Genomic DNA, 19,968 nt, shown 5'->3' on the forward strand with positions numbered 1-19,968 from the left:
GATCACCTGTTCACAAAACAAAAGAGAAATGCTGCGTAGATGAACCTGTAAAAATATTTGTAAACGTAATTTCTACCTAAATTTGATTCATTGTAAGAATAAAAAAATCTTCATAGTATTCTATTCCATGAAAACTTGAATTAAAAATCCTACGTATTTAAATAAAAATAAACCATCCAACATACTATTTATGGCAAAGAATTTTAGCATGAAAAAAATAAATTGATAAAATTGCTTTTCTTAGAAATGTTTGTTTGGGTTGAATTGTAATCTGTAAACGATGTTACTAGTATTACTGTCTTTAATGTCTGTATTGCGTGTTTTATTAAATCTCTAACTGCTTTGGGGCTTTGAAAGTCATCAATAACTTCTATCATTTACAAGATCTTGTTCACTTAACTTTTTCCTCCGTAAATTTTTGACTTATTTCCAATAACCTATTCATCATATCTATTCAAAACTTTATCTTTGCATCAAAACCCAAAAAAAACATATAAATCTACATATTTATTTTTGCGAATATGGGTACATGTCTACGAAACAATCTTATATATTGTGGATCTTTTATAGAATTTCTTTTAAGTACCAAGCTTCCATTTTTCCATGATTTCAAACAGAAGTCATGTTAGATGTTAAACGTCTAAACTTCATGGACAGAAAATGAAACCTTTTTTTACTTTTTTCTTCTTTGTTCTTTTTGTTCTGCACTTTTGTTTTGAAGCTGACACTAGTGAAGTTTATTTAACATAATTACAATATAATTTTGGGAAGGTACTATTTTTATTTTATATCACAATTCTATTTTTAAAATAAAATATGTCTCGAAAAATTAAAGTTCAATCGCAATTTGATTGAGAAGATTACTGAATGATTAAATTATACAATTCGAAGAAGTTCCAAGCTTATTTTAAAACATAATTTTGTATTACGCTGATAAGCTTAAACAACCGATGGACCGACTTAAATTGACTTCAGATTGGAACGAACTTTATAATCAGTTCGCAGAAAATTATTTAAATGTATTAAGAATAAGCTCAGCTTTTAATGAAAATAAAAGAGTAAATGTGATGCTTCGGGCTTCGCATGAATGACGTTAAATTATGCATTATTTCATTAATTATACTGATATGATTTGCACACAGATAATGTATTTATCAAAACATTGAAATATTATAATCCTCGTAAAACTTAAAACTTAATATAAAAACCTCACAAGCATGGTATTACATATGTAATGGATTCAGTAATCAGAAATATTTATAAGAATACTTCAACAATTGTTTGTCATTTTGAAGGTGAAGTATGTTTGATAATTGAAAATACCGATCACACCTTTGAAGACTTGTTTTGGTGACGTTATACCTACAGGACATTATTAAAATCTAATGTACTTTTAAAATTTATTCTTCTTATATACAAAATTTAACATGAAATATTCTTTCCAGGGACGTTTGGATTACCAATAGCCACAGCACTGGAATTCTACGCAATAGCTGCACCATGGTTCAACGCCATACACTGCAATAACGTAAGTAAACAAAGAAAATTGTATTTACAATACATATTTTCACAATCTTTAATCTATAACCCGTTTTATGTATACCCGAGCGTAGATATAAGCGAAACACAATTGATTTTCTAATGTTTTATAATTAGAGATACACAAGCAGTTAAGTTAGACTAATTAGAATAATATTAGGGGTTAAAGTATGAAATTGCCGTTTTAAGCTTGTGGCACATTATAGCAGCGCGGCAACAGCACGGCAGCAGCACGGCGTCGCCTCGAATTAAGGCTACGGCTAGCTGCCAGCGCGCCAACCACGCGCTGTCCGCTCGCCGTCGGCGCGCCGTCCGCTCGCCGTCGGCGCGCCGGCCGCGAGGTGTAAGCTTGCTGTCACCGCAAACTCAATATTATTTTAAGACGATTATGATTGATGTTATGATTGAACACGACGTAATGACGTTGTTTCGCAGCCGGCTCGGAGTCGGCGCGCAATTAGCACGCCGTCGGCGCGCTGTACGCATGAGGACCGCTCGCTTGCAGCACGCGGGCGGCGAGTCGAGTTGTGTGGAAGCGGCAAGCACGCTGACTGCTCGCCGTTGGCTTTTTCATATTGACATTACGAAATATATTATAATATACACGATTTAATGCTCTAAATTGAATGACAACTTAAATGCTGGTGTGGAGCCGTGCTATTGCGGTGCTGCTGCAATGTGCCACGTCCTTTATTCTAGTAGGTTTTTGAATTGCCATAGAGTCTTCATGGTTTGAGGTTTTCGAATGGAACTTTTTTCACGTGGTTTCTGTGATGTTCTTCTTTTAAAAAATGTGAAACATTTGATTATCGATGTTCAATTGTTTTTGTTATTCAACTTAAACAAGAAAGATGGATACTGCGAAAATTTGAGTAATTTTTGAATATGAGTTCCGACGCGGGATTGAACGGCAGAAACAGTCCGCAATATCAATGCTGCATTTGAAGAGGTGTCTGCTAAAGAACGCGCCGTGCGATTTTGGATTAAACGCTTTCGTGGTGGAAACTTCGACTTGAAGAACGAGCCATGAGAAAGACCGCCTGACAGGTGATTAACGAGAAATTAAGAGAGACGGTGAACGCCGATCCTAGTCAAACTACCCAGATACCCAGCCGAACACCGAATAATGTTGAAAAATTAGCAGTAAAACAGCCACGACTCATGAATCGACCTTCACCGCTATTGCTCCATGACAACGCGAGGCCTCATACAGCAAAATAAACCGTTTTAACTCTTCAGGAACTGCAGTTGGAAACTATTCGTCTTCCTCCATATTCGCCAGACCTTGCTCTAACGGACGACCATTTTTTTTTGTGATTTGGACAATTATCTACGTCACAAGAAGTTTCTTCCCAGGAGGCAGAACAAAATTCTTTCACACTGTTTGTGCAGTCTAGATCCTCAGAGTTCTATCGTAAAGGCATAAATGACCTTCTTATTAGATGACCGCAATGTATAGATAATAATGGCAACTATTTTGATTAAATAAGTTTGTTAAAAATTAAAAAAAAAATACAATTTAGGTTTTCAGTACAAATCGGCAATTTCATACTTTAACCCCTATTATTATACCTGAAATATCTGATGCTCAATTAGCGATATCAATTTAACAGCAACGCTCACTTTTCAACCACACGAACCAATTTATCAAATTCTGATGAAAAATTAATCCGTTTCATAAGTCAGGTAATCAATCAATCAACTAGCAAACTGATTAACTAACGCAGATTTGATACGAATGTCAAACAAATCAACAAATAATTTACCTATGATTAATTTGATATTTAATATGAATCATTTACTTAATAGGATTTTAATTACAAATAGCCGCAGTTTCACCTGCGTCCCACCGACCACTGTCCCAAACCTGGATAAAATATAAAATATGTTACTCGGGAAGAGTGTAGCTTTCCTACAGTTTGTCTTTTTCAAATCGGTTCTATAGTTTTAGAGCTTTTAGGTTACAAACAAACAAAAAAGTGTTTTAGCTTTATTATAGAAGTAGTTATAGTAGTTAATATAATTTATTATAGTGTAAGATAAATTATACTCTCATGGTTAAGTAACAGTGAAAATGAAAATGAATGAAAAAGGTGAATTTTTCAGCTACAAGTTTTATTTCACTGCGACGTCTATGAAACATTCATTTTTATCTACATAACAATAAAATTCAATACAGACAGATGTTAAACTGTGGCAATCAATATAGCTGCTTTTATCTTCATTGATTAAAATACCTTTGTGCATATAGATCATGGGGCTTCAGAAACCATTGAATTGCGTTTTCCTGAATAAATGTTAATTGTATTTGAAATGAAAACGTCCTTTTCAATGTTAAGCTAAGATTTCATTTCACGTGGTATTGTTTGTTGAAAAATCTTGTATTATCTGCACTTATCTTTATTATTGTTACATTACTTTTACTTGTAAATCAGCTGATTTTGTTTTTGCATGAAGGTCAACGGAGAATAGCTCAATATAAAAGAATAATTTTCGTCAAATATTACTTTCATTCTCCGTCCTGGTAATTATTATGATGTTATGAATGATTTAGAGTTGCCCTGCGGTATGAATTTCTCTTGCATTCTTTCCTGAAAAAAATTTACATTCATAACTATTTATAAAAATCCTACTTCCCATGAGATTATGACGTAAATAAATCATGTGAGCGCTACTTTAACTAAAACTTTTGTGCAACATCTAATTTGTTTCTCAAAATAAAATGTCCGTCAGAAAGACAATTTGACATTTGTCTACGAATGAAATAAAAAACATGTGTTGACAGAATATTTTGTTACCTGACATGCTTGCTATTTGTAAGAAAAAAATGTTTGGCTTTTTGCAAATAAAATGAAACAATTATGTCAGTGATTATTATAATGATTGATTACTTCTCAGAACGTAAAAGAAACGTATTTATATAACTTTCTATTTACCCTGCTAATGCTATATTGTAAAGTATGTAGGCATTCATGTATTTATTTTTATTTCACACAAGAACTCCATACTATAGGTTGTTCTTCAGAAAAACATAAGCTATTTTTTATCCACGTGGTGAAAGTAGTTATTTTAGCGAGCGAGTGAATGTGCTTACGGAAACTATAAAGGTAATTAGGAAATATACATAGTTCTAGGTCTAATGCATACTAATGATAAAATCAATGACATTCATAAAATCGCTGTTGTCAAAATTATTTAAATTTGTCATCCCTGGGGTCCATACGTAATATACCCTTACTTAGCTAGTCATATCAAAGTCACATTATGTTAGAAACCAAGCCTATCAAGTTAGTATTATGTTGCCAAAACTTTCGGGTTGTTTGAGTGCAATCTGATTGCTTTTATCAACAAGGTCAATGAATTTTAATGAACGGTTATAGACGTAATTCTCTAGATATTAACACCTTCGAGTAAAGTGAGAATCAATACTTGTCTTAAGATATTGATAAGCAATATAACGACACCATATGTAGACATTTGAAGACACATTCGAATATTACAGCGCTAGAAGTAACCAACCAGATAGTTCCCAGAAGTCAATATTATAAAAAAATGGGCTTAAAAAAATAAATGATAATCTGGTAATAAAAACCTATCTACTTATTTTTCATTTTGAATGTTATCAGCATACGTTATATTTTTATAGAAATTCTAAAGTACTACGTAAAATAGGGACAAACTTACATGCTGAAAATATAAAGCTCAGACTTTGTAGCCAGCTTCTATTGTGAACATGCCACTTTAAAAATCGACCGTATAAGTTGACTTGAATCTGCAGGCGTATAGAATAACGATAATGTTTTTCTATACAAACTTTTCAGTAGGTAATATATTTCAGAATATATATATTTTTTTCTCTTTCATAGAATGTTTATCTTTATATTTTGATTACGTATATTATGTTGTATTATTCCTAGATAATATCTGGGACTTAAACCACTAAACCTAGTTCCTGTTTGACTAGTAGAACATGAGTAAAGTTATTACTGACGTTTGCCAAACAAGTAGTAGTATTTAAACTAAACCACGGTTGTAGTTAACAGCAGTTTAGATTGGGTTCACTAACTGACGTAGGGGTAAAACACGTGTAAAAACAAAACCGTTTTTGAACGAAATATTGTAAACTCGAGCTTGACCTTAAAACTGAAAATACTCCGTTTCTATATCAGTCATAGCTTTTCCTAGGTATCTATATTGGAATCGGCTTTCAATCTAACTGGATGCATCGGAATACAAGTGTTCAACCTAGATACCTACGTACAGCAACTGTCCTATACCTGATGATAAATACTCATTCCTTAGCTAAACGTAGTGGTAGTACGTATAGATGTTGCAGTCCTTGTGGACATATAACATTTTAAAAAAGATTGTCCATGGAGTTTCTTGCATACTCTTTTCAATGAGACCAGCTTTTTGGAATCATGCAACTAGTGTGACGTTTTATAGAAGCTTTTAAAAGCCGATTTGTAATAAAATCATTTGACTTTGAATGCAAACTATCTAGGAAGATTTAAATAGCTACCTATATTTCAATTTGGTTTTCAATATTAAAAGTAAACTTGATAACTTTACTGTCTGGGTGTGTTTGGGGTTTCCTTTGAGTTTAATTTGACCTGTCCTTCAAACTTGTTTATTCATGATATCAAATTGATGAAACTGGTCACAGAAAATCTGACTCTGGAAAGGAATAGTTTAAGGGTACTCTTAAGGTGCGTACGGATAGCGCGTTCCTGTGTTACGCGTAGTTGGGAAACACTGTCCACGCGTACATTGGATACGCGTACAGCTCCTGTACGGACCGCCGCGAACCTGTACGCGAGGTCAATCGATCCAGAGCGCTCCGCGAGCCCCAGTCATTCGCCATGACTCCGACAAGAACACGCGTGTTTATTCATTTTGCCGTCCAAATATAGCGTAGCCGGCCGCGTGCGTCCTCTTTGACGCGCGACCAAAAACCGACTGACGGTGGCTCGCTCTGCGAGTTGGCTCGCGCGGTACGCGTACCCCAAGGGTGAACGCGTAGCTACAGGTATGGACTAGGCGTTCCGGATACGCGTAAACTGAGTACGCGTACCAGGGTACGCGCAATCCGTACGCACCTTTATAAACTACGATATTTCAAACTATTTGACATATACAATTCATTGCGTGGTATAATAGTATTTATTAAAACGCTTTTATTTTTACACACAAGGATTTCAAAATTCATTGAAATGGAAAACATTCAAATAGCTGATAGTTATCAGTTAAAATAACTGTACCAGAAATAGAATAGTCATAAAAATGTAATATCACTAAAAACCGGTTTGGTGTCAACCAATTTTTTTTAATTACTTTGAAACACATACCAATATTGTAAGCATGACTTGCTTTAAATAGAGTACAAATATAACTTATAAACTTACTATTTAATATACTTACATTATGTACAGTACATACATATGTATATGGTACATATATTTCAGTGTTCTTGTATCAACGTATAGAAAAGCACATCCATACATCATGTCCTACATCATTATGTAGCTTTAGGAAGAGTATTTTTTTTTTTGTAATATAGGTAAATAGGAATATAATGTAGGTATGTACCCCTAATGAATTCTTCTTAGCGTTAATCCCATCTTGTGACGGGGTCCGCTTTCCATAGGTATGTTATAACTAACTGATTAATAAGGTTGCATATTTATTATTCATTTAAAAAGCTGACGTTTCGGGAAGTACACGCCATTTATAATGAACAACTAAACGCACTTCCCTGTCACTCCACCCCCTGGTTTCCGTCAAGCATTATTTAACGTAAAACCAATATAAAAACATGACTCGCTGAAAAAATATACCCAATTTTCCGGTAAATAAATTAAGTGTAATGTATTGTTTTTCGAAGGTATGGTAAAACCAAGTAACACGCACTAGGTAGGTACTCCTTGTAACATACAAACAACAAAAATCTGTAGGTACTTTTGTATTGTTGCATCTTTTGCAAAAATAATCAAATTCTTTGGATTTGGAGGAAACTTGGCATTCAAATAGCTTCTTAACCTTTAGTATATGAAATGGCGAGTAAAAGCTGGATAAAAAGTAACATTGACATAAATAAAATTTATTCTATTTATAAAGAAAACCGTAAAAAATACTGTAAGTTATTGAGCCCATAATACTTAATTTTCTTTAGACTATATACCTACCTATATTTTTCCCAAACTGACTACTGCATAGAAACGATCCGATATCATAGACAGTATCGAACATATTCACTTCAAACTACAGCTTTGGAATCTAAAGTCTCAAAGTAAGTGCATACGAGTATACGGACCCAGCATTGTTCGAACTTAAATGTCACATTGCAACTAAATTGAATTTAAGTTTTCGAATGCATCGGTGAAGGCTTGAGTACGTTGTTGTTTGATTTGCTTTGAGTGTATTGCTACCCTACCTTAATAACTTCACAGTAACGCACCCTAGTACCTATACCCCTAATTGGTACCTACGCATAATTTCATTTTAAATGTAAAACGTTTAAGAAACGCGTAATACAGCCGGCCATAACCAATAAAATATAGGTACGAAAAAATGGTTTGCATGCCTTCAAATCCGTATGCGGTTAACATTCTTATAATACACCTGGTCACATTATTATTTCAACAAAACTTACATACATACCTGTATAAAGGAACTTACTAATCCACTAATAAAGTTACGAAAGCTAATCTCAATCCATCTCTATTAAGTTCTTTATGAGCTAAACTAGTGAGGAACTCTCTTAAAGATTTATATACTTAGACACATTTAACTTCGCCGTAGGAAGTAGAAAAGTTTACAAGAAATCTCATTACTATTATCACGTAGTAATAAACAGACGTCGTTTATTATGTGTTTATTATACGTCTTTAATATCTCTAATATTTTAATAAAGTTTATACAGGAATAATTGTCGGTTTTGTGCCACTATGTCTTTAAAATTGTCTCAAAAAGGCTTCAACGTTATTGGCTTCGGCCAGAGTTCGTTCCAAAAATCCGGGACTCTGTTCTCCCGTAGTCTGGTAAAGACTAACGAGATAGGGATAAAGATAAAAAGATCTTACATTTTTTGAGAACTAAAATGCGCTGGAATTGTCTAAATAAGTGAATTAGATAGACCTAAACCACTTTATATAATTTGCTGCTACACAATAATTGTGTGCGAAGATAAATGGCAAAATTTAATTTTAGCAACAAAAGTAATTTCTAACGAAATAAAATTATGCTTATCCTTTGTAACTCATGATCAAAATGTCTAATTTTATCTTATTTTATTCAATTTTTATAATTTACTGACTTACAGCCAATCTTGTATAGACTACTAATATAAAGTCTATCTGAAGTTCTTTCTAAATAAGCTACGGCTACGTCTGTAGTTTTCAACTGGCTAGGGAATATCAAAAGCGAACTATTTGCTAACGAAGCGCAATGAAGTCAATTCAGTTTTCTTGAAACTTTTGTTCAATTGATTATTTCCGAGACTTGGAATAACAAGTTCAATAAAATATATAGGTAAGAGTACAGAGCTACAGTAAATAGGAACTGGATAAATCTTCTTCGGAAAACTTTAAACCTCTGATACAGTCCAGTATAGGGACTGAACCTTTTTTTTTTTTAGCGACGTAAAATCATCAAATGACCCCTCCCGCTGTGGGTTAGCAGCGGTGAGGGAGTGTCAGACTCTTACTGACTAAAATCGTCGTGTTCCGTCATAGGCCTTTTATGTAACAGGGCCGCGGTATCTCTTTCGAACAACCCGCAGCTTTCGAACAACCCGCAGATAGGGACTGAACCCAGGATGGAATCAGTAAAAGTGGAGTTTTGTTCCACCATAATTTATGCTGTCAAGTAAAGTCCTCTAAAACAAGTAAATTGGTTCAACGTAGCTTCTACTTTAAAAATGAGATAATAAGAATGACATAGTTAGCTATGAAATGATGCTACCTGTGCAAAACTTGGGTCAAGTTACACCTTAGAAGAGTTTTTAACTCGTTTAAAAGACATGGCATACCAGCATTGTCAACACCGCAGTTAATACGAAAACTTCTAACTGTTCCCCTGTTTGACTTTACAACTTCACAATCTGTTTGACATCTGATCAGACCTTTATTCTGCGAAAGATTTTACCGTTCAAAACGAGCGTAAAAGGGATTAAGACAACTCAAAGTATATAGAGAAAACCAATATATATGACGTAATAAATAGGCAAAACTTTGGTGTTGAAAAAAGAGGTCATTTAATTTGTCTATATAAAAGTAAATTCTATTACTTAGACCATGTACTTATAAGTCAAGAATCGCTAAACCATTTAAGCTGAAAATTAGAGAGCCGGGAAAAGGACGATAGTTTTTGTTGCCTTCCGGCTACGGAAAATAGTCATTTCGGGACGCGGGGGAAACCGCGGGCAGAAGCTACTTATGTATTAAAATAGCATAAAATTACCATTACACATAAAATAATTATTTTCATGTTTTACGTCATTCATACATATGTGCTCCAACCAGAAACACGATTGATTTACAGAATCTTAGGTCACCACTGGTTTAGTTGTCATACTAAGATTTAATACTCCGTTGGCTTCGGGCCTATATGCAGATTGTTTCGAGGTATTGGATAATCAATTTGGTGATGTGTAGACTGATAGGCTAGACTGCGTGACTTCATCCATTAATAGACACAAATTGATACTAGTTCGGCTATTATTACCAGAAATTACAATAGAAAATTAATAGAAAACATTAGTCATAAACTGGAATTTTCCTTAAATAACTAGCAGCATAATGTAAATAGCCCTGTATGGTATAATAATCAGTTTTAACACTCGATTAATTGCGTAGACTATTTTAATTGTTCGCAGCTCGGTCATTGAACATGAAAAATATAACGTTTACTGTAAATTAAAAGTAAAAAAGAATATTCGTGAAAAATGCTCAATTTACCTAATTGGCGGTGGAAACTTGGAAAAAGTGTATTTTATAAATTAATATCCTTGGTAATCCAGCCTGCTTGTGATAAATGAGACCCGTATTATACGGATCTTTGAAACCACTGTTCTGTTAACGAAATAAGTTGGCACGTTTTTCAGGAACGGACATTAATTTTCGGGAAGTACTTTCCATTGTTTTTCTCCCGTTTAAGTGAAAAAATACAAATCCGGTTTTTCCAACTGCGGATTTTTATCCATATTTTATTATGCGCTGTGCATGAGGGTTATTATGTAGGTTATCACTTGCTTGCAGTGAAAATGCTTTCAGTCAATGTCATTTGTATATAGATCGGATTGTGTAATATTGTGAGTGGTAACATTTTATTACCTACCTATATTTGCTGTTTTTAAAAGTATGCCTTTGTATGTTTATTTGATAAATTCGTTAATACTTTTATATATTCTGGAATATTATCCGGATTTTTCCTTCTCATATTCGTTTGTATTTATTTTATTTCTCCAATCATATTCATACGAGATAATTCAATCAGTTAAATGTAGCAGGTTAATGCTTAAGTATACCTTTCAATCCAAGCCTAAACTTGCTCAAAGTTATCTCATAAATCACAGAAGTTGGAGGTCAGATGGAAAACATACAAATCTTACTTATACCTTGTTAGGTAATAATGATGTCAATAAGGGAAACGATATGGGTGCACACAGGTGTAAAATGTATATCTATTGGTAAGTATTTGTTAGTCGGAAAGATTATAAAATGATGTCCCTTTGTGATGATTAAAAATAAATTGTTAGTGTGTATTTTATCCTACATACATAAGAAAATAACCACGTTTTTCTTTCTAATTTGTAGCTGCAGTTACATAAAATAAAATTACAATACATCGTACCTTTTTCTCGAAGGGTAGAAATAAATAGAACCTATTTTCATTTGCACCACTGTTTAAGTGATGGGACCGAATCAACGGAATAAACATTCCTTTGTGTTCATGACGTCGGTTGAGAGTTTTCTCAAAATTGTTTTGTCAGTTTGCCCTACTTGCGGGTTCTAGCTGGTAAAGCTTCGCTGTATACTTACTAAATATAGGAATTTGACTTTATACTTGTATGGGTTAATTTCAAATTTCTATCTCTAGTTAGCAAATCAAAGGATGGATAGGATATTGGAAACGGTCGTTAGTGTAGTTTTCGCCAAACTTTTTGTCGTCTGGGAACATTGTGTGAGTCGATGTTTGTTTTTAGGTATTAGCGGTTGACAAAGGCACTATTTAGTGCCAACTGGTTGCATATACAACTTAAAGATAAAGAATAAAGACTATTCCCTGGAAAGTCTGATCCTGACTTTATTCTCTCCAATTATTTAAGATACAGTAATTTGTATGTAAGATGAATGTCTTGATAGCTGAATCAAACACAAAAAAAATATCATACTACCAAAAATGATACGGAAGAAGTTGCACCGCAGCACAAAAATCCAATTAATATTTGAGTGATATGGCATTCATCCAAATCGTAACCAAAAGTGATACACAATCTCTAATTTCCTGTTTATCTCATTTTCTGTATCACGCATGGCGTGCAGTATAAAAACATGTTGATCAGAAATGATATATGACGTCATTCAGGAGAAAGGGCGAATTACAAGACCCTGAGTGGCAATGGCAGGAACAGTGTTCTTTGCATTATTTAATTATGAGATCGTTTATTGAATTCATTTTCTATAGCTGTGTACCCAAATAAAAAACTTAGGAAAAATTGGGCGCCAAAAAAAAACGACCAAAATTATTACATAAGCACAAAATAAAAAAAAATATGGATTCACTAAGAAAGGCAAAACTTAAATTAAGGTATAAGGCACCTGAAATTTCTTGTAAAGAAATTAACTTTTCGCAAATCCCTTTATACAAAAGTAGATAATGTCAAGCAAACTTAAATAAACTTGATATAGGTCAGACATCAAGGAGATACGTTTATCACGATGTTCCTAAAAACTTTTTACTTTTAATTAAATTCAGCCTAATTACTCCTACACCGAGTAAATAGATAACTGTTTACGTATTCGAATAAAGTTTTGTGTAAAAGAATTTGAGTTTATTTGTATTAAACCTATTTATTTTCTTAATTTAGTTTTAGACCTTTTACTAAAGGTGTGGGAGTAATTATTGTTCTTTATTTAAATAGAGGTGATATTTTGTTTGGGCTTAACCTGCGCGCCCTTACTAAGTTTCTTTTTAGAAAATCGTGAATTAAATATTTTTTTTGGATTTTAGTAGCTCTTATATAGAAAATAAGTTAATCGTTATAGAGGGTGTACTTCCATTCATCTTAACATATACTGATTTATGAGCAAAATTCAAGTATTGGCCGATTAAATCTTTGTACTGTGCGCGCGCTCTTAAACTTACTAAATATTCAATGCAGAACACTGACAGATGTTTGCGGTTTTAAACAAAAGCGCAAACTTTATTTACAGACAAAAGTTGTAAACTATGCACTTCTTATGTTTATTCATTCATTTGAAAACAAACACGCATTTTGTGTGATTTAACTACACTTCTTGTTTATCATTCAGTAGTATAAGTGAGAAAAATTCAATATGTTCAAGATGCGTCCACTATAAAAATAAAATTACTGTCTCCTCAATTTCAGTGTCCATAAAGTTGTTAAGAATCCCTCTCTTATTTGTGGGGAAGCGTAGGTATCAAGTTTCGGGGAAACTGCTGTAGGTAAGAAACGGCAAATATTACACAAGTGTTTCATATTTTATTGTGTTTTCTGCTTAATGAAGTTAGTTTATTACTTCTGTTTATTCCAGTGTTTATATTATTTTCCTGGACGGGCAAACTGGTGTTCACGTATAAAACACAAATAAAAAAATTGTTATTTTTCTTGTTGTAGTCATAAAAAGATTTGACTTGTATAACCAAAGCTGTTGACTTGTATAATAAAAGATTTTCTCGAGATCTCATAATCCGTTAATTTCCACCCAATCTATGCTAATTTTGAATGAACAACAAATATAAACCCTTCAGCTGATTTCCAAAGCCCAGCTTAGTGAATCTCACAGATTATCTAAAACCGGTCGCTAAAAGTATCAGGCATCCGACACCAAAAATGTTTTCAGTGTATCATTAAAAAATCGAATCTCTTTAAACCTTATCGGAATTTAATTTGAGGGCGAAAGAGAATCTAGGATTACTTAATTTAGCGGACAGTACTTTTCTTTCAATGATGTTAAAAATAGAAGGGTACTGGAGTCTGAATGTGTCATTAAAGGGTAAGACTTTAAATTATTATACGGAGAAGCACCGACTGTCTGGTAGTAGGTATTAATATTGATATAGATATTATACGTTGTCTATTCTGGGAGTATAATTAGCACTGGCTGGAAGGATGACGTAACACTTGTATAATAGACGTAACAATTTATAACTGAAAATTTAGAAGTGGTTCTTGGTTGAATATCTTTTGTCTATTACGTTTGGTGTTGTCATGCTACTTTGAAGTAGTCTGTTAGTGTTTGCCGAGTATACTGTGATTCATATTTATACGAAGTTATTTAAGAACTATTTCAGAACTAATAATTTGACAAACTACGTGACTGAAATATCTTTATTACTTTCCTCTACTATTTCAAACTATATTATCCATACTAATATAATAAAGACGAAACATTTTAATGTTTGTTTGTACCCTAAAGGCTCCGAAACTACATAACCGATTTGCAAAATTATTTCACTGTAAGAAAGCATACTCTTCCCAAGCAACATAGGTTGTACATATTTTATACCGGTACGGGCAGTAGTTTCTCCGGGACGCGGGTGAAACCGCGTGGAACAGCGAGTTCACCAATAAAACTGTTTTTAAACACATCACAATGTCCGTTGAAAGCCGCAATAAAATCCAAAACGCCATTATTGTCTACATGGATTTATTTTATTACTTTTTTATTAAATCTATTTCAAGTTACGAGATCTGATTTCTCTAGGGGATAACACAGTACTTAGTTTTATGGACTAGTTTTTATTGGTTACGATAACACATGTATCTTGTTTAGTATCTAGCAATGTGATGCTGATGCTATTAGTGTGCACATAAAAATAAGCCAAATGATGTGTTTTGCCATTAATAAGGATTTTATTGAACTTGGTTCTAAGATCAGGAATTATTTGAATCAAACCTAAATCTAAGTCTATTTAAGTGCTAGGGCAAAAGACTGAAGTGCGGGTAGAACTAGTTTTAGCCGGCTAAAGCTGGTTGTAGGCGGCCACATGCAGCTAAATTTAGTTGTATCCTCTTATCTTCGGTTAGAACTAGGTAAAGCATTCACCATATCGGCTTGAACTAGGAACTAAAAATAGTTGCACACCCTTATTTAACCACTTCGCTGTCCACGATAGTTAAACAATTCGGTATGTATCACACAGGGAACTTGTGAAGGTAATTAAATCGGTTACTATGGTTTAGATACCTACTCATAGGCATTGTCATAGAAGTACATAAAAGGACTATAATCATATTTCAATTCATGAAACAACAACCATCTCTTACAACATTACTGAAGCTTGAAATCAAAATAATTTTGTGACATGATCGAAAGTCGTAAACCGAAACACATAAGCACTAATGTGAAATGGTTGAAAATAAAAAGCTTTCAATAAGAACTGAAACAAAATTGAGTGTGATATCAGCAATATAACGATTGATTACACACACTAAATTGATTGATGTGAGTTGGGTTCAGGGTCAATGTGGGATGATTTGAGTTATCGGCTACTGAAAGATTTTTAGTTCATGTTGTTTGTTGAGTGATTATAATCATACGAATGAGTAACTAATCTTAAGAGTATTTAGTTATTTTAATTATCAAAAGGATTTTATTTTACGCCTTTTACGACTTATAACCGGGACTTAAAAAACTTCTAAACTAGACGCACGGTTACAAAAGTTAGTCTTAAAGAGAGAAGAACCGGCAAGAAAGAAGCATTATTTTAAAGTTTGTGTTCGTATTTTAAATTGGGATCATTGCCCTCTTCCATCCGTCTCTTCTGATTGTATGCCTGTACTTTACATAGCTTATTGATTTGTCGAAGCTAACAAATTATTTACCTCATCCATCAATGGTTCTATTTAATTGGTGCCAATATAAGATTCCTCGCTTTCTTTTACTGAAGGCCTTTGATAACTTGAGTGAAACTTATTAACTTTATTTAATTGTGTTGATGTCAATAAACAGGGGCATTTGTTTACACTTTATTTTGTAAATAAATCATGCGTGTAGGTGTCAATTAATAAAATGTAAATTAACTGCACTTGGTGAATTGAGAGGAATAAAAAAGAGTCAGAATTAATGTTTGGTCTTAAAATATAAATTGTAGGAGGATATGAATAAAAGTTTAAGAAGGAAAAAAATATTAATTAGTCATTCATCATTTAGCAATGCCATTGTATAAGAGCTTTGCCTTTTATTTTATTTAAGTAATGTTTAGGTACTTACATTTCCTACTCATAAAGTCTTAAATGTACCTGTAGATAATAACAAAGTCTTGAGCAAAAATACGTACCAAATTTTTTTTGATTTTATTAAACGTACTCGTAAAGGTTATATTTTGTGCGTAAGTCTGTTTTAATGTACGACATTATTTTTCTTGTCGAGTTAATCCATCCTCGATACTTGACATAAATTGCTCTTTAGGCAATCTTTACCTAAAAAGAAACGTAGAATATAAATTATTTCGATCATGATTTTTATTATGAAAACATTCTACATTTACGAGTATATGAAACAAATCAGTTTTAGTAAAAATGAATAGTAGGTACGTTACTTGTGAAATAGATTTTTTAAAATATATTTTATAAAGTTCGAAAACTTTATTAAGTTGTTAGTTGAAAACGTTCTTACGTCGACAGTAAAGTTGAATTAGTTAAAACTGCTAACACGTTTTCGCAAAAGCTTACGTATTTGATTAATGAAGAAAGTCGACTTTAGTAAAGTGTAATTAATTACACCGTTACTTCTAACGAACTGATTGAAAATAATAGATATGGAAATTAGGTAAAACTATGAAGTTTAAGTAAGACATTCATATTTTTTTGAAAATGAAAGTATCCCACTGTGAGTGAGCGTGAGGGAGTGTCAGACTCTTAGTGACTCCATGTTCCTCCTTAAGCCCCATATGCAGGCACACCTAGGCACACAGGCGTACCTAGGTAGGTTTGGCACTGATTAATCTCAAATTGATTTGCTTTCAAGCTCAGAGTGACTAACCTATCCAGGTCAAGTCAGAAATAGGAACGTAAGTTTTGGATTGTTTCATAAAAGACCGTTAAACCAATGAAGGATTACATTTGATACTTATGGTGTTGTGGTTCTTATGATATTCATGTTAAATCTTTTTTTTTAATATTTTATTATCTGGTTAATCACATAATAAAACATGAGTTTGTGAACATTGTTGACAAAATCTAAAGTGTTTTTGCATTCAGTATGACTACTTGATAAATCCCAGGTAGGAATGACAGTAGAGGTTTTTTTTTTCAAATACCTATGGAAGAAATGAGTTGGTGATTACTCCACCAACAAACACGCCCATTTTATCGAATACATTTCTAATAACTAAAACAATATTGTACTGAACTGAACAACACCGCATTTTCATTCAGATATCTTTGAAATGTTTAGGTGTGGCGTAAAAGCATTTACTTTGCCTAAAACAAACAGTATTGTTTCCAAGTAAACAAAGTTTTGTTCTGAGAAAACGTTTTATGTATATTAGAAGACTACCTTCTATTACTTTCATACCAACTTGTGGTGAAGGAACCTTTGAGTTCTTAAGGAATTCTCCAACTTGATGAGTTTTATGCATAAATATTTCGAGTTTGGCTAAGAAGGTACTACATTAAAGAATGATTACATAAATGTTTATTTTATCTACTTATTTGAGACCTCAGAATTGTATCAAAGTGAGAGTTCTTTATGGGAGAAGTTTCAAAGTCTATTCCTTTATTCTTCTATAGAAGTGTTCAACTCCCAAGGATCATGTCTTTTAAAGTTTTTATTTAAACACCCTTTGTCAAAGCCTACCTCGACATGCCTTGGTTTTCAGTCTAGGATTTTTTCAAGGCAAGTACCTAAGTTCCTCGTATGTTGTACCTTGTAAATCTTGTTCTTGAATTGTATTAAAGTTGTACTTATATTATTTCCTTAGCTATGAGTATTCTGAAAACCGTATTTTATTCCTGTGACTCATAAAAGAATTTGTATGCGTGTTAGCCGTATTATCATAAAGAGCTCCATTATTTTTATTTATTACTTCCAAGCCAAACCAGTAGGTAATAAAAGAAAGATTTAGTTCCTGAATTCTTGTTGGTGAAAATAAAATAAACTAAAAGCAGTTTAAGATAAGATTCTTAATTTTTTACGTAAAAATATTAGTTTAAACTTGATTCCTTAGCTCATTTTGAAAACCAAAACCATGGCGTTATTTCGAAACGTGGTCTATAAATAATTTTAGGTTGTTAACTAAGTGGAAGAAGCGCGTGCGGGCTGATAAAATTAATTATTGCTTCCATTGTATAGGGGTATACAGATTATGTTAAATAGGTAGTTATGATTTCCAACGTTTTTCATTGTGTTTGAGGGAACTTGATAACCTAATAAAGGCATTTTTTAATGGCATCATATATTATATTAATCATCACTATAAAGGATGCCAATTTCTACTTGGTTTTGCACAGCAAAAGCAGTCTTCCTAATTTTTAAGCATTCATGAAAGTTAATGATTACATATTAAGCATTTTAAAATGAACACTATTGATATTCTATGACGAACCCGCATTGAGCAAGATTGGTGATTATTGCTTAATCCTTCCCCATGTGAGAGGAGGCTTGTACCCAGCAGTGGGACGATAAAAAAGGCTGTAACAGACATTATATGACTAAGATAACGATATCTTTTAGAGAAAACATATTAAAAACGGAGTCCATTTATTAATTAAATCGTTAAATAATTCACTGGAACTTAGTTTAACTACCAAGTCTGTCTGGACATCGCGTGACAATTAAACCGTCTAGGTAAATAATCCGACATTTCTAAACCCAAGCTAATAAAAAACATCACGCTAGTAGAACATGCTGATTAATTGAATTTTAATCGAATCTTTTTACTTTTAATAGTCAACTTAAGATCAGTGGTAACAGTTTTATAGGAAAATCGTACTTATTACTATTGAGTTAAGGTGCAGGACAGTTACCACTGATGTGCAGTCTACCGTACTCAGAAATTAAATAAATAACCAAAAAATATTTATACAAATAATCTAAACTAATACACAAAGTTAAAGTTTTAAGAAGAAATGTAAACTTTTTAATACCTACTGGAAATAAAAGGTGTTTTCATTTTATTTTACAAGTTCTTTTTCAATAAAATAACTCAGATATCAGAGTTGGTTGAAATATATTAAAGTTGGTGACAAAGTATTTAATGAATTTAAAGCTAAATTCAGTACAATGTCTATCTAGTTATTTAATTTAGATTAAAACGAGAATTTTCCAAGCGCTTGATTCTGTTTCCAAATGAATTCTAATGAAATTACGCTCGTCCATTTTAATAGTGTCCGAAGATATAATCTGATTTTTAATACCTATTTATTTTTATCTAGTAAAACAATGTAATTATTATTTATTGAAAGAGCTTCAGTCTACAAAAAAAATACTCATGGGCAATTCGTTGCAAGCCCAATTTTGCATTCTTTCTGAAACCATAAATAATGAAATTGCCAAAATGTTTGAAAATGAAGTGAAACGAAGAAAATAATATGTATGGTAATATACTTATCTATTACATAGTCATAGACACATAACATAAATCAAATATGGCGTGATCCTGTCAGTAACATTTGATGTTGTTTTCCCAGACATCGAAATACAAATCAAATAATGTTATTGACTTTTTCCATATAAAGACGTTTTTTTCTGTATAGGGACAAATGTATTTCTAGTATAAGTAGGATTGAAACTTCTAATGGAGAGTATGTTGTGGTATTGAAAGTATACTTTTAGGTTTTTAGTTCGCCAAAGTATGTATGTAAGTATGTACAAATCCGAGGTCTGAGTACAAATACGTGTAATAAACGGCTTACTTTAATGACTACATCAAGTTGTAGACAGTCTAATAAGAAATATCATCATAATAACACTAATAATCCTTCTTCTATCTTTAAATCAGATGGATAGAATAATAAGGCCCAATAATATACCTAGTGTTTTTATTTTTCTTTTTCTTTTCATACCATCATTACGTGGAGAAACATAAATACTGAATGTTCTTCAACGAATCCTAAAATACTTTTCTGATGAAAAGATCAAGTTTGATGTGCCTTATTATAAAATAAGTAATTTGTAAAGAATAACTTCAAAGTGAGTTATTAAGTAGCAGATGTAGTCTTCAGTTCAGCTAATACTTAGT

General features: G+C 32.7%; 1 protein-coding gene across 1 annotated transcript in view; it reads left to right on the plus strand.

Moving 5' to 3' along the window:
- The window catches only part of LOC110374373 (gonadotropin-releasing hormone receptor), an 81,533-nt gene that overhangs the window by 22,129 nt on the left and 39,436 nt on the right, over nt 1–19,968 (plus strand). The window contains exon 2 of the mRNA XM_049846597.2: nt 1,446–1,528. The gene's annotated coding sequence lies outside the window, so the exon portion shown is untranslated. The remainder of the gene's footprint in view (nt 1–1,445; nt 1,529–19,968) is intronic.

The sequence above is a fragment of the Helicoverpa armigera genome, chromosome 17 (assembly GCF_030705265.1).
Source record: "Helicoverpa armigera isolate CAAS_96S chromosome 17, ASM3070526v1, whole genome shotgun sequence".
Lineage (NCBI taxonomy): Eukaryota > Metazoa > Arthropoda > Insecta > Lepidoptera > Noctuidae > Helicoverpa > Helicoverpa armigera.